The sequence below is a fragment of the Chrysochloris asiatica genome, unplaced genomic scaffold, assembly GCF_000296735.1.
Source record: "Chrysochloris asiatica unplaced genomic scaffold, ChrAsi1.0 scaffold00098, whole genome shotgun sequence".
NCBI lineage: Eukaryota > Metazoa > Chordata > Mammalia > Afrosoricida > Chrysochloridae > Chrysochloris > Chrysochloris asiatica.
Window position 1 is genome coordinate 2220957 of NW_006408616.1, and position 14555 is coordinate 2235511.

A 14555-nucleotide genomic window follows, 5' to 3' on the forward strand; every position below is an offset into this window, starting at 1 on the left:
CAAATCCATGTTCAATGATCATTTGTTATGCATCTTCTATGTACTTTTTTTTTTTTTTTTTTACCACTTTGGATATAACTGTGATTCAGATATGGTCCCTCTTAAGGAATTAATGGAGTCGTGGTTCTGTAGAATAAGCACTGGACTACTAACCACAAGGTTGGTAGTTCAAACTCATCAGCCCCTCTTTGGAAACTCTATGCATTTCACTATGAGTCAGAACTAACTCAATGGAACTTAACAACTACAACAATAAAGAATTCAGTAACTTGCTTGGGGAAAAAAATTCAGAAAACTACTATGAAACCAAAATAAAGTTTGCACTGTTTAAATATGTAAAATGTCCTCCAAACTTACAGATAAAGAAATTTTGTCTGAAAGGAGTAGGGATATTAAAAAGGGTTGAGCATACTGAAAATTACCAACACTCTTATTGAACCACAGGACAATACTGGGTAGAAAAACATGGACATTGATGATTCTAAGTCTAAATGTGACTCTAAAGGGGTCAAATTCTGAATGGTTTAGGATTACCCTATTTATTCTTTGTATATATTTCTCTTATATATACAAAAACTCTTTCAATTAGTGTTAGTCAGAAATTCTAAGTGATAAAAACCCACTGTCCTATAGCTTAATTTAGTCCTTTTTTGTTTTATGTATGACTCTTTCTATATATGATATTTTCAATAGCCCCATATGCATGCAAAACTGGACAGTGAATAAGGAAGACTGTAGAAGAATTGATGCTTTTGAGTTATGGTGTTGGAGGAGAATATTGAAAGTGCCATGGGCTGACAAAAGAACCAACAGATCTGTGTTGGAAGAAGTGCAGCCAGAGTGCTCCTTGAAGGCCAGGACGGCCAAACGTCCTCTCTCGTACTTTGGACATATTGTCAGGAGGGACCAGTCACTGGAGAAGGATATCATGTTTAATAAGGTGGAGGGTCAGAGAAAAAGAGGAAGACCCCCAGTGAGATAGATTGGCAAAGTGGCAGCATCAATGGGCTCAAGCATGGCAACAATTGTCATGTTGGCCCAGACCAGGCAGTGTTTCGTTCTGTTGTGCATAGGGTCACTATGAATCAGTACTGACTCAATGGCACCTAACAACAACATAGAGGAATTTGCTTTTATGTATGTAGGAACTCATGTCAGATTTAAGAATGATGGGACCAACAAGCATTCGCAGGACACAAAATGTCAGGATGTATGCCATTTGTTCATGGGAAGAATGCATCAAGATGTATACAATTTGTTTTCAGGGAGAATATGTTCATGACTGCAGTTATGTATAACAGAGCCAGCTGAGACCGCTCACCTATATGGTAACTCCCTCCTAGCCAAGTAGCCCATTTCATATTTCAAAGAACTGCAAGTTAAAGCTGATCTTATCTGTAATCAGTCACTAACTCCCTACTTTTCCATTGTTCTCTATGTATGTATGAGAGGGTAAGTAAAAATATTTCTACAAAACCATGGAAACCTTTATTAAACAAAAATATTAAAGTGTGAAATAATAGCTTCTTGACATATTCTTCATCTAGGTCTATAAACTTCTGAAGTGGGTGTTTTCATCTCTCTAATTTTAAGCATTGGACTGTGAATCGCAAAATCGGTAGTTCAAACCAACCAGAAAACCCTATATACAGAGTGGCTATAAGCCAGAACTGGCTTCATGACACACAACAACAAAAACAGCAATTCTTTTCTAAAGAATTTTACATCATGTCATAGCAGCAATTTTGGACATCCTTGAGAGAGTCAAACCATGTTTCTTTTCAATGTACTTTGACTTTGGGGAAAAAAAAGTCTGAGGGGGCAAGATCAGTAGAAGGGGTAAGATTCTCAATGAAATTCTCATAGGACAGCCCTTGCTAACCTTAAATAATGAGGAGGTGCACTGCCATGATGGAAGGGAAAAAATATTTGGCACAAATTTGTGGCTATTTTTCTCACCAAGGTAGTTTCCAATTTTCTTAAAACTTATTCTTAATAGGTCCCTTAGATCATCCTGTGTTCTTTGAAAAATTTATCAACATTACCTATTTGGAGTTCTAAAAATAAGTTGCCATATCCTTCTAAGCTGATAGCTCTGCCTTTAATTTAACTGACTCAGGATATACTCTTGGAATTTACTGTTTTCATTGCACCTTTTCTTTGAAAGCACTGCAATGAGACTAGGAAAAATGTATTACTGAGAAAACTTGTCTGCAGCCAACCAGTAATCACAGAGACATGTTTAAACATGTTTTATTTGAAATAAATCCATGCATGTGTGAACTAGACCCTAGTAACAATAATTTTTGACTTCCCCTAGCAGAACTTTCTCTTTGTATTTTTACTTAATGCTGCTCAGCTTCAGCTGATTGTTGTTGTTGTTAGGTGTTGGTACCGACTCATAGTGACTCTATGTACAACAGAACAAAACACTTTGGTGTTTGGTGCAGTCATGCACCAACATCACAATCATTGCCACGTTTGAACCCATCATTGCTACCACTGTGCCAATCCATAAAAATGGGGTCTTCAAAGTGACATCCTCAAAGTGACATCTTTGCTCTTCAACACTTTAAAGAGGTCTTGTGCAGCAGATTTGCCTAATGCAATCCATCATTTGAGTTCTTTACTGCTGCTTCCATGAGTGTTGATGGTTGATCTGAGCAAAATGAAGTCTTTGATATCTTCTATCTTTTCTCCATTTATTGTGATGTTATTTATTGGTCTAGTGGTAAGGATTTTTGTTTTCTTTACATTGAGGCACAACCTATATGAAAGGCTGTGGTCTTTGATTTTCATCAGTATTTTAAATGCTCTTTGGTTTTAGCAAGTAAGGTTATATCACCTACATACCACAGATTGTTCATGAGTCTTCCTCCACATTTTTCTTCATATTATCCAGTTTCTCAGATTATTTGGTCACTATACAGATTGAATAATATCATGAAAAAATACAATGCTGGTGCACACCTTTCCTAATTTTAAACCATTCAGTGTTCCCATGTTCTGTTTGAACAACTGCCTCTTGGTCTGTATACAGGTTCCTCATGAGCACGATGAAGTGTTCTGGAATACTCATTCTCTGTAATGTTGTCCATAGTTTTTCCAGATCTGCACAATCAAAAGCCTTGAATAGCCAAGAAAGCACAGATAAAAACCTTTCCAGTATTCTCTGCTTTCAGACAAAATCCATCTGAGTTCAGCAATGATATCTCTTATACCTTGTCCTTTTCTGAATCTGCCTTGAACCTTTGGAAGTTCTCTGTCAATGTGTGGTTGCAGCTGGTTTTCAGTAATCTTTAGCAAAAGTTTGCATGCACACAATATTAATGATATTGTATGATGATTTTCATATTCTTTTGGGTCACCTCTCAGAACGGACATAAATATGGTTCCCTTCCAATCAGTTGGCCACATTTCATGGCATTGGTGAGTTAGTGTTTCCAGTGCTTTGTCAGTTTGTTGAAAGATCTCAATTTGTATTCCATCAATTCCTGGAGCCTTGTTCTTTACCAATGCCTGCATTGTACCTTGGACTTCTTCCTTCAGTATCATTGGCTCTTGATCATATAGTTCCTCTTGTAATGGTTGAAAATGACCATTTCTTTTTGGTACAGTGATTCTGTGTATTCTTTCCATCTTCTCCTGCTTCTTTTTTAATTAGAAGACAGTTTTATTTGAAGACTATAAATCTTAATAGAATTTAGGATGGAGACCAATTTAAGAAATGAAAAACCCAAATGGTTAGATACATTTTATTACATGAAAAATATCTCTGATATTTTTGGTCTTAGGATAGGTCTTAGGAATGATAGGTCTTAGGAATCACTGGGCCTTGTTTCCATAACTGGATAGCTTTTATATCTTACTCACTGGCCTATTGGACAGTTCTTTTTTTCAAACACATAGATACCATCCACAAATTTTTGGATATCCTTGTTTTTAACTGTTGTGCTTTGCTGAATTAAAGCAGCTGAATTTGATACAAGCTCAATGTCTTTTCCTTCAAGAATTGATTCATCTTTCTGGGCTTGAGATACTGAACAAGCAACACCTGCCCTCATCCAAACACTATGAATGTATTTTTCACCCAAGAAGTTTCAGATTACAACAAAAGACCCACTTTCTTGGATGACAACGTTGATGGGGAAGTGAGCATACACAGATGTCATCTTGTAACGGAAGCCCAGTGTAACACCCTTGATCATATTCTGCACATGACTATAGATAGTGTGAACTGTGGCCAATTCCTATTTCCCCACCATTTAACAACACGAAGCCTCTTCTTTTTCTTTCAAAGGAGACTAAGTTCTATATTGATGTGATTGAAGTCCCTTTGCAAGGTTCCTCTGGGGCCCTTCACAATAACTGTGTGTCCTTTCAGACTTATGTTGACACTCTGGAATGTCAACAGTCTGGTAGCTAAGGATGATCTTCATTCTCACAGTAGATATGGCAAACTTCACCTTCTTTTAATGCTTTCTGCATCATTCAATGTTTTCCCCCATAGAATCCTTCAAGATTGTAAGTTGAGGCCTGAATTTTTTATTTCATTCCCTTAGCTTGAGGAAAGCTGAGCACTTTCTTCCCTTTTTGGCTCTTGTGTACTTGTTTTAACCTTCAGCTTCAGCCTGAACTTGCATATGAGCAACTGATGGTCTGTTCCACAGTTGGCCCCAGGCCTTGTTTTTTTGGCTGATAATATGGAGTTTTTCCACCATCTATTTCCACAGATGTAGTAAATTTGATTTCTGTGTATTCTATCTGGTGAGGTCCATGTGTACAGTAGTCTTTTATGTTGTTGAAAAAAGGTATTTGCAATGAGATAGTCACTGGTCTTGCAAAATTCTATCATGCAATCTCCAGCATCATTTCTATCACCAAGGCTATATTTTTCAACTACTGATCCTTTATTTCCAACCTTTGCATTCCAATCACCAGTTATTATCAATACATCTTGATTGCATGTTTGATCAATTTCAGACTGAAGAATTTGGTGGAATTCTTCAATTTTAACTTTACTGGCGTTGGTGATTGGTGTGTAATTATGAAAAAAATAGTTGTATTTACTGGTGTTATTTGTAGGCATATGAATATTATCCTATCACAGACAGTGCTGTACTCCAAGACCACCATTCTTCCTCAACTTATCATTCCCAGCATAGTAAACCACATGATTGTCAGATTAAAAATGGCCAAGACTAGTCCATTTCAGCTCACTAATGCCTAGGATTTCAATGTTTATGTGTTCCATTTCATTTTTGACAATTTCCAATTTTTCCTAGATTCATACTTCATACATTCCATATTCTGATTTTTTTATGGATGTTTATAGCTGTTTCTCTTCATTTTGAGTTGTGCCCCATCAGGAAATGAAGGTCCTGAAGGCTTTAATCTATTCATATCATCACAGTCAACTCTACTTTGAGGAGACAGCTCTTCCCCAGTGCATTTTGAGTGCCTTCTAACCTGAGTGGCTCTTCTGACACTATATCTAATCATATTCTGGTGCTCTTCATCATGTTTCTATATTCAATACTCTGGTGTTTACAGTGTTCCACTGTTATTCATAAGGTTTTCATTGACTAAATATTCGGTAGTAGTCTGTCTCTCCTTCTTCCTAGTCTGTGTTTGTCTGGAAGCTCAGCTAAAACCTGTCTATTATGGGTGACCCTGCTGGTATTAAAAATACCTGTGGCATAGCTTCCAGCATCACAACCACAGGCAAGCTACCACAGTATGACAAACTGATAGAAAAGTGCTCAGCTATGTCACTTCTTGTAAAACTCTTTGTCTTTCACTCTTAACAGAGACAGGAATTTCTTCTTTGAGAACTCTAAATATATGACTTCTTTGATTAGGTGAAATATGATACATGAATTAATGATGATGTTTGTGATGTAGCGAATGATTTAATGTATCTTCTAGTCAATCGCCTTTATAACTTCTAACAAAGAACATTTTTACCCTGCTGGGTTTGAGTAAGAGAATATGGGAGAAGATGCTGATAGGATGATATGACTCAGTCGTGACTATTAGCAGAGTTAATTGTAAATGTAAAAACTTGGAACTCTAATGTGGGTTTAAAATGAGTAATTTTAGAAGCAGAAGGGAGATTCTCACTGCCATCAACAAGAAAGAGCCAGGAGTGGAGGACATCCTTTGGCCCTCAAGATTCCTGTTCATTGCACCTTCTCAACCCAGGAACAGGATGCTGTGACAAAGGTTTGTTGACCCAAAACACTAGAGCCAAGTGCCTTCAGGCTAAGGCTTATGGTACAGTGGTGTGTTCTGTGGGCAGTTTTCAGCAACTTTAAAAGCGTTTGTAACATTGGTTGTGGTACGGCTGAGGAGAGCCTGTCCTGACTGGAACAACTGTCCCTTGATCATTTTAAGATCTTGCATTGTAACCTGTTAACTTCCCTAAGTCCGGAGACTGAGTATTATGTTTGGGTTCTGTGTGACCATTGCACTAAATTATCAAATTCATCTGAGTAGAAAGGACTTTGGGAGAAATACTTGGTGCTTTCTTTTTGGCAATGCGATTTTGTCTACATGTCAGAAGGTTCTGTGCCACATGAGATAACTTGAAGAAAGTAAATTCCATAACATAACTTTTATTTAACTGTTAAGTATCACATCTTACATGTATCTGGTTGTATTTATCAATCATTGTAAAGCACTTAAAAAGTATTACACAAAGAAATAATAACTTGAAGATAATGTTAATAATACAAATAAAAATTAGCAAGTTGGAAATGGTAGTTTTTACTTCCACTCATAGTACAACTTCTTCAGACACACTATGAAGTAAAAACACTAATTCTATAATTATATTTGATAAAACTTAGCCTAAAACTGAAATGACAAGAAGAATAAGAAACAAATTTATAGACTCTAGAAATCATTAACAATTCTTATTCTTCATAAAATTAGCCATGGTTTATTATGATCTACATAATCAAATATTTCTATATAGTCCATAAAATGGATGTTTGATCAATTTCAGATTGAAGAGGTTGGTAGAATCTTTCAATTTCATCATTACTGGCTTTAGTTGTTGGTGCAGAAATTTGAACAACAGTGGTATTATCTGGTCTGCCTTGTAGGCATATGTATATAATCCTATCACAGACAGCAGTATTCTTGAAGATATATCTTGAAATGTTCTTTTTGATGATGAATGTGATGTTATTCCTCCTCAATTTGTCATTCCTGACATAGTAAACCATGTGACTGTCAGATTCAAAATAGCCAATACTAGTCCATTTCAGCTCACCAATGCCTAGGATATCGATGTCTATGTATTTCACTTCATTTTTGAAAACTTCAGTTTTCCCAGTCTCATATTTATTAATTCCATGTTACAATTATTAAAGGATATTTGTGGCTGTTTCTTCTCATTATGAGTTGTGCCCCATCAGCAAATGAAGGTCTTTATTCCATTTGTATCATCATAGTCAACTCTACTTCAAGGAGGCAGCTCTTCCCCAGTCATATTTTGAGTGCATTCCAACCTGAGAGCCTCATCTTCTGGCATGATATCTGACAATATTCTGGTGCTCTTAATCATGTTTCAATGATTTAATATTTTGGTGCTATCTGATAGTGTCTCATTGCTATTTATGAGGTTTTCGGTGGCTAAACATTTGGGAAGTAGTCCAGATCTCCTTTTTTCTGAGTCTTAGTCTGGAAGTTTAGCTGAAATTTGTCCACCATGAGGGACCCTGTCATCACTCAAAATGCTGGTGGTATAGTTTCCAGCATTACAGCAAGATGCAAGCCAACTTATTGTGACAAACTGACAGAACTTGATCAAACATGCAATCAAGATGTATTGGTAATTACTGGTCATTGGAATGCAAAGGTTAGAAACAAAGAGAAGAATCAGTAGTGCAAAATATGGCCTTGGTGACAGAAATGATCCTGGAGATAGCATGACAGCATTTTTCAAGACTAATGATTTCTTCTTTGCAAATAACTTTTTAAACAACAAAAAACTCAATTTATACACATGTACTTTATCAGATGGAATACACAGAAATCAAATTGACTACATTTGTGGAAAGAGATGGTGGAAAAGCTCCATATCACCATCAAAAATTCCAGGGACATACTGTGAAACAGACCATCAATTGCTCATATGCAAGTTTAGGTTGAAGCTGATGAAAATTAAAGCTAGTTCACAAGAGCCAAAATTTGACCTTGAACATATCTCACTTGAATTTAAAGATCATCTCAAGAACAGATTTGATACATTAGATTAGACATTAAAGACCGAAAACCAGAAGAAACATGTAATGACATGAAGAACATCATACAGGTTCTTGATGTCAATCCACATGAAGACTCTCAAACTTGCACTCCAGCATACAGATGCTAAAGAAAATGGGAGACATGAGAAGGTAGAGGAGCTGAAAAGAAAAATTCAAAGGGCAGCATGGGAAGACAAAATCAAACATTATAACGAAATGTGCAATGATTTGGAGTTAGAAAAACAAAGGGAAGAACAAGAACAATATTTCTCTAGCAGAACAAACTGAGGAGAAAACTGAAGCCTCAATTTGCAATAACGAAGGATTCTTTGGGCAAAATATTGCATGATGCAGAAAGCATCAAAGATGATGGAAGAAATACACAGTAATTGTACTACAAAGAATTGATTGATGTGCAACCATTTCAAGAAGTAGCATATGATCAAAAGCCAATGATACCAAAGGGAAAAAATCCAATGTGTACTAAAGGCACTGGCAAAGAACAAGTCCCTGGGAATTGATGGAATACAAACTGAAATCTTTCAACAAACTGATGCAGCACTGGAAACACTCACTCATCTATGAGAATAAATTTGTTAGAGAAGAATATGGCCAAGTGATTGGAAGAGATCCATATTTGAGCCCATTCACAATGAAGTGACCAAATGGAATGGGGAAATCATCAGACAACATTATTAATATTATAAGCAAGTATAATTTTGCTACAAGTAATTAAAAAATGGCTGCAACAGGACATTGACATGGAACAGCTAGAGGGTCAAGCAGGATTCAGATAAGGACGTAAAATGAGGAATACCATTGTTGACATCAGATGGATCTTGGTGGAAAGTAGAGAATACAAGAAAGATGCTTACCTGTCCTTCATTGAATAGGCAAAGGCTTTTGATTGTGTGGATCATGCAAGCTATGGACAACTTTGAGGATAATGAGAATTCCAGAACACTTAATTATGCTCATGAAGACTTGTACATAGACCAAGAGACAGTAGTTTGAACAGAACAAGGGGGACATTGAATGATTTAAAATCAGGAAAGCTGTGTGCCAGGGTTGTATTATTTTACCATACTTATTCAATCTGTATGTTGAACGAATTATCTGGGAACCTGAATAACAAGGAGAATGTGGCATCAACATTGGAGAAAGGCTCATTAACAATCCATGATATGCAGCTGATACAACCTTGCTTGCTGAAAGCAAAGAGGACTTAAAATACTTACTGATGAAGATCAAAGACATCATCCTTCAATATGGATTGCACCTCAATGTAAAGAAAACAAAAATCCCTACCACTGTATCAATAAATAACAACATAATAATTGGAAAAAATTTGATGTTGTCAAAGACTTCATATTCCTAGGATCAATCATCAATACTGGGTTACTGGTGATTTTGAACTGCTGATCCTGTGGTTAGCAACCCAGCTCATAACCCACTACACTACCAGGGCTCCTTCTCATGAAAGCAATACTCAAGAAATCAAACTTCATATTACACTGGGCAAATATGCTTTAAAAGACCCCTTTAAGCACTGGACTGCTAACAGCAAAGTTTATGGTTTAAACCCACTAGCTGCTACCCTCAACGATTTTCTCCTGTTTGGGTCCAGTCCCTGCCACAGTACAAAAATGGTGTGGGGATTCTGTCTGTCCTCCTCTGACTTCACAAGAGGGAATGAGACTCTAACTCCATATAAGGCCGAGGCCCATTCTTATGCTGAAGTCAGACATATACCCACCCTGTAGCCTTCTTTAGCCTATCATGACACCAATCATCTGTCCCATGGCACTCTACTTCTCTGTTAGGTTCAATCATTCATTGCAATGACCATGCAGAAGTTACAGACGCCATTCACACCTCAGCCTCTCAGCCATGGACTTCCTGGACCTCTGTTCAGCTCAAATTAAGTGTTACAAGTTCCTTTATTGTTGTTGTTAAGTGTTGTCAAATCAGTTCAAATTCATAGGGACCCTATATAGGGCTTCTAAGGAATGGCTGGTGGATTTGAATCACCAACAGTACAGTTAGCAATCCAGTGTTTGTCCTACAGTGCTACACCAGGACTCTGAAGCTCCTATAGTGTTGCTGGTAAATGCCCAAATGGCACCCACTTCTACAAGTTAGTTTTCCTGCCGGAGGCACCCAGTTTTACTTGGATCATGGGTCAGGAAGCCTGTTGTTCTGTCTTTCCATGCTGCTGCCTCTGCCACCACCATTTTGATGCACAGGGCTCTCGAGGTCCAAAGAATGTGCTCTACTCTTTCATGATGGCTTTTTTTAAACCTAGAGTGATGGCAAATCTAACTAGTCCCCATATTAGAGTCCTATACACCCTATTTGCATATTCCCACCCAATCATTGGCCTCCTGGTGTGGCGTTGTGGGTTAATGACCCAGACTGCAAAGCCATTTGAACTACAAGGTTGGTGTTTCAAGCTCACCAGCTGCTCCTTGGAAACCCTATACAGTGTTGCTATGGGTTGGAATTGACTCGATGGCACTTAACAACAACAAAAATAAGAACTAAAGATAGAAAAGTTATATCAAGTACCACACCTAGTTTTTTTCCCTTCTATCTCTGCTTTCTTTTCTTCTGTATCACTTTACTTTCTCCCACTCCTCCTCTTCTTTCTTTTCTCCTCTTGATTTTTCTTTACTATTCACTTATCTCTTTTTATTTCCTTCTTCCTTCTCCCTAGTTTTGATTATTGTGTTTCTTCTTTTCTTTTCTTTTCTCTCTAAATTTTCTCTTCCACTGATTTATTTTGCTTTCCCTTTTTCCCTTTTTAGTTTTTATATTCTTTTCCCTTGTTCCTGTGTATTGCTTTTCTCCATTATTTTATTTCTTTGTTGTTTTTTGCTTGTTTTTTATTTTCTTCTCATGTGTGTGTGTATTTTTGTCTCACTTGACAAGAGACAGTCTCTGTGCCTGTATAGCTCAGCCATAGCCATACTCCCTGCAACTGCACCCACAGAGCAAGAGTCATTAGTAGATCTTAAACCACCTGATCAACTATAGTAGTAGTAGCTAAGTGCCTTTGAGTTGATTCCATAGCAACCCATAGTGACCCTGTATAGGGTTTCCAAGGAGCATCTGGTTAGCTTGAACCACCAACCTTGCAGTTCAAATGACTTTGCAGTCTGATATATTAGCACACATTACCATACCAGGACTCCTATAGACAGCTGCTAATACCAGCCAAATTCACCCTGAACTGTGCTACATGAAAAGCAAACAGACAGCTGTGCACATACTTCCATTCTATATCACATCCTCCAGGAAATAGATGGTGTGGGTCTAAGAATGCACCAACATACAATTTTAAATTAAATACAAACAAAACACCCCAATGTCTCAGAGATAACAGATAATTTCAGTTCACATGAAGGAATAATGCAGAGCTGTTTAAACAAGTGACCAAAATTCAGAGCCAGAAAATACTTCTAAAGAAGAAGAGGTACTGGAACTGCCTGAAAAGGAATTCAAAGAATGATATTTAGGTACCTTCAAGAGGTTGAGAAAAAGATCAAGAAAACTGCAAATGAAAGAAAAGAGAGAACAGACAAAACGTTAGAAGATTTCAGTAAAATACTACCATAACAAATAGACAAAATAAATGAAAAAAATTAGAAACAATACAAAATCTGCAAATAGAAATCCAGAAGATTAATACTAACAATTCAGAAATGGAGAATACATTGAAAGGTCACAGGAATAAATCTGAATCAATGGAAGTCTGAGTTTGTGAGCTTGAAGACAAATCTCTGAATACTACTCTGCTAGAAGAATAGAAAAACAAAGGAAAAATCTGAAGAAAGCTTAAGATTTATGTAGAACACCATTAAGAGGAATAACTAGCTTACACTTGACTGGAATTCCAGAACAGGACAACACAAACACATACACACATGTACACACACACACACACACAATGGTAGAAGAGTTGTTGGAAGAAAACTTCCCTAACATCGTTAAAGATGAGAAGATAAGCATTCATGAATCTGAATTAACCCCAAGCAGGATAGACCCCAAAAGAAAAATCAACAAAATATCTACAATTAAACTTCCTGAAACCAAAGACAAGAAAAAAGAAATCCTGAAAGCAGCTTGGGAAAAAACAAATGTTTACCTATAAGGAGAACAAATAAATCTACACTCTGATTTCTCAGTAGAAACCATGCTGGAAAGAGGACAACGGAATGACATATACAAAACTCTGAAAGGAGTCTATCCTGTTGGGTGTTCGTGTAACTTCTTGAATGGCTACCTTCTCATCTTTCATGATGTTTGAGAAGTTTTCTACTAACAATTCTTGGAAATTTTTCTGTTTTGTTTTTTTCTCATTTCTTCCTGTTCTGGAATTACAATCACACATAAATTATTACTCTTGATAGTACCCCACATAAATCTTAAGCTTTCTTCATATTTTTTCCTTCATTTTTTGATTGTTCCCTTAGCAGATGAATATTGAGAGATTTTTATTCAAGATCAGTAATTTGGCCTTCCATTGATTAAATCCTACTTCTTTCCTGTTTCAATGTACTATCTATTATTGAATTCTTAGTATAAATCTTTTAGCTTTTTAATTGCTGTTTTTGTATGCTTTCCAATTTTTCTTTGATTTTATGAGTTTGTTTTCCTAAAATTTTCCAAGTATTTTTTTTGTGTATTCTCCTTGCTTTCCTTAATCTTTCTCTAAATCCACTGAAGGTACCTAAGTATCATTAAAAAAAAACAAACAAACAACTTCTTATCAAGTAGTTTGAAATAATTTCTGGTATCGTATTTTCTGACTTTGTACTTTGATCACTTGTTTTAGGTCTCTATCTTGTTTCTTCATGTAGACTGATACTTTCTGTTATCTCTGAGACATTATGATGTCATTGAATTTATATTTAATTGATGAGTGTGTGTTGTTGTGCTCTCAGGCACTCACCACCTGTCTCCTGGTGGATGTGATAAAGACTGTAATTGTGAAAATAATTCTCTGTTCACTTTGTGTAGCATAGTTTAGTGTGGGTTCACATGTCTCCAGAAGCAGGGGTGGCACTCTTGTGTCCAACTACAGGCAGATCCCATGCTATGCAGGAGGGTTGCCACTGGCTGCTGATCTGACTGAACATACACCCAGCTACCAGGAGAGTAGTTCTTTAAAGTGTTGAATGAAAAGATGTCAGTTTGAGGACTAAGGTATGCCTGACCCAGGCCATGGTATTTTCAATAACCTCATACACATGTGAAAGTTGGACGGTGAATAAAGAAGACCATAGAAGAATTGATGCATTTAGGTTATGGTGCTGGAGGAGAATATTGAAAGTACCAGAGACTGCCAAAAGGGCAAACAGATCTGTGTTATAAGAAGTACAGCCAGAGTGTTCCTTGGAAGCCAGGAAGGTCAGACTTCATCTCTCATACTATGGATATATTATTAGGAGGGACCAATCACTGGAGAAGAATATTGTGCTTGGTAAAGTGGAGTGTTGGAGAAAAAGAGGAAGCCCCTCAGTGAGATGGATTGACATAGTGGCAGCAGCAATGTGGTCAGGTGTAACAATGATTGTGAATTTGGCACAGAACCTGGCAGCATTTTGTGCTGTTATGCATAGAGTTGCTATGAGTTAGTAACAACACAATGGCACCTAACAACCCCAGCCAGGAGGGTGTAGAGCAAAGGAGAACTACACCCTCTGCCACCAAACTCCAGGTGCATACTGTGTCTGCCATCAAAAAAGAGCAGGAGTGGCAATTTTAATTTCCGATAAAATAGAATTTTCAGCAAAATCCAGTATAAGAGACAAATAAGGGCATTATATTATGAAAAAAGAACCAACTAAAACTAAAGCATAACCACAAATGTATCTATGTTCCCCCCAAAAAGAGCCTCAAAAATACACAAATAAACTCTTAACAGAATTAAAGAAACAGACAACTCTACAACAATAGTTGCCGTTGTTAAGTTCTGTCGAGTTGGTTCTGACTCATAGTAGCTGGTGGGTTTGGAACAACAACCTCATGGTTAGCAGTACAGTGCTTATCCTGAAACATGATTTTAATATACCACTTTAATGAGGAACATAACTAAAAGGAAATCAACAAAGACACAGAAGAACTAAACAGCACAATCAACCAACTTGACATCATATATTTATGCAAAGTATTCCACCACATAAATAAAGCACATTATACTTTATTTTATAATGCACATGAAACATTCTCCAGAAAAGTCTATATGTTAGGCCACAAAGTAAGCCTCAATAAATTTAAAAACATCAAAATACTATA

At 36.9% G+C, this 14555-nt stretch overlaps 1 pseudogene; it reads right to left on the reverse strand.

Moving 5' to 3' along the window:
- Positions 1 to 3869: 3869 nt before the first annotated feature.
- On the reverse strand, positions 3870 to 4439 carry LOC102815097 (annotated as a pseudogene).
- Positions 4440 to 14555: the final 10116 nt, after the last annotated feature.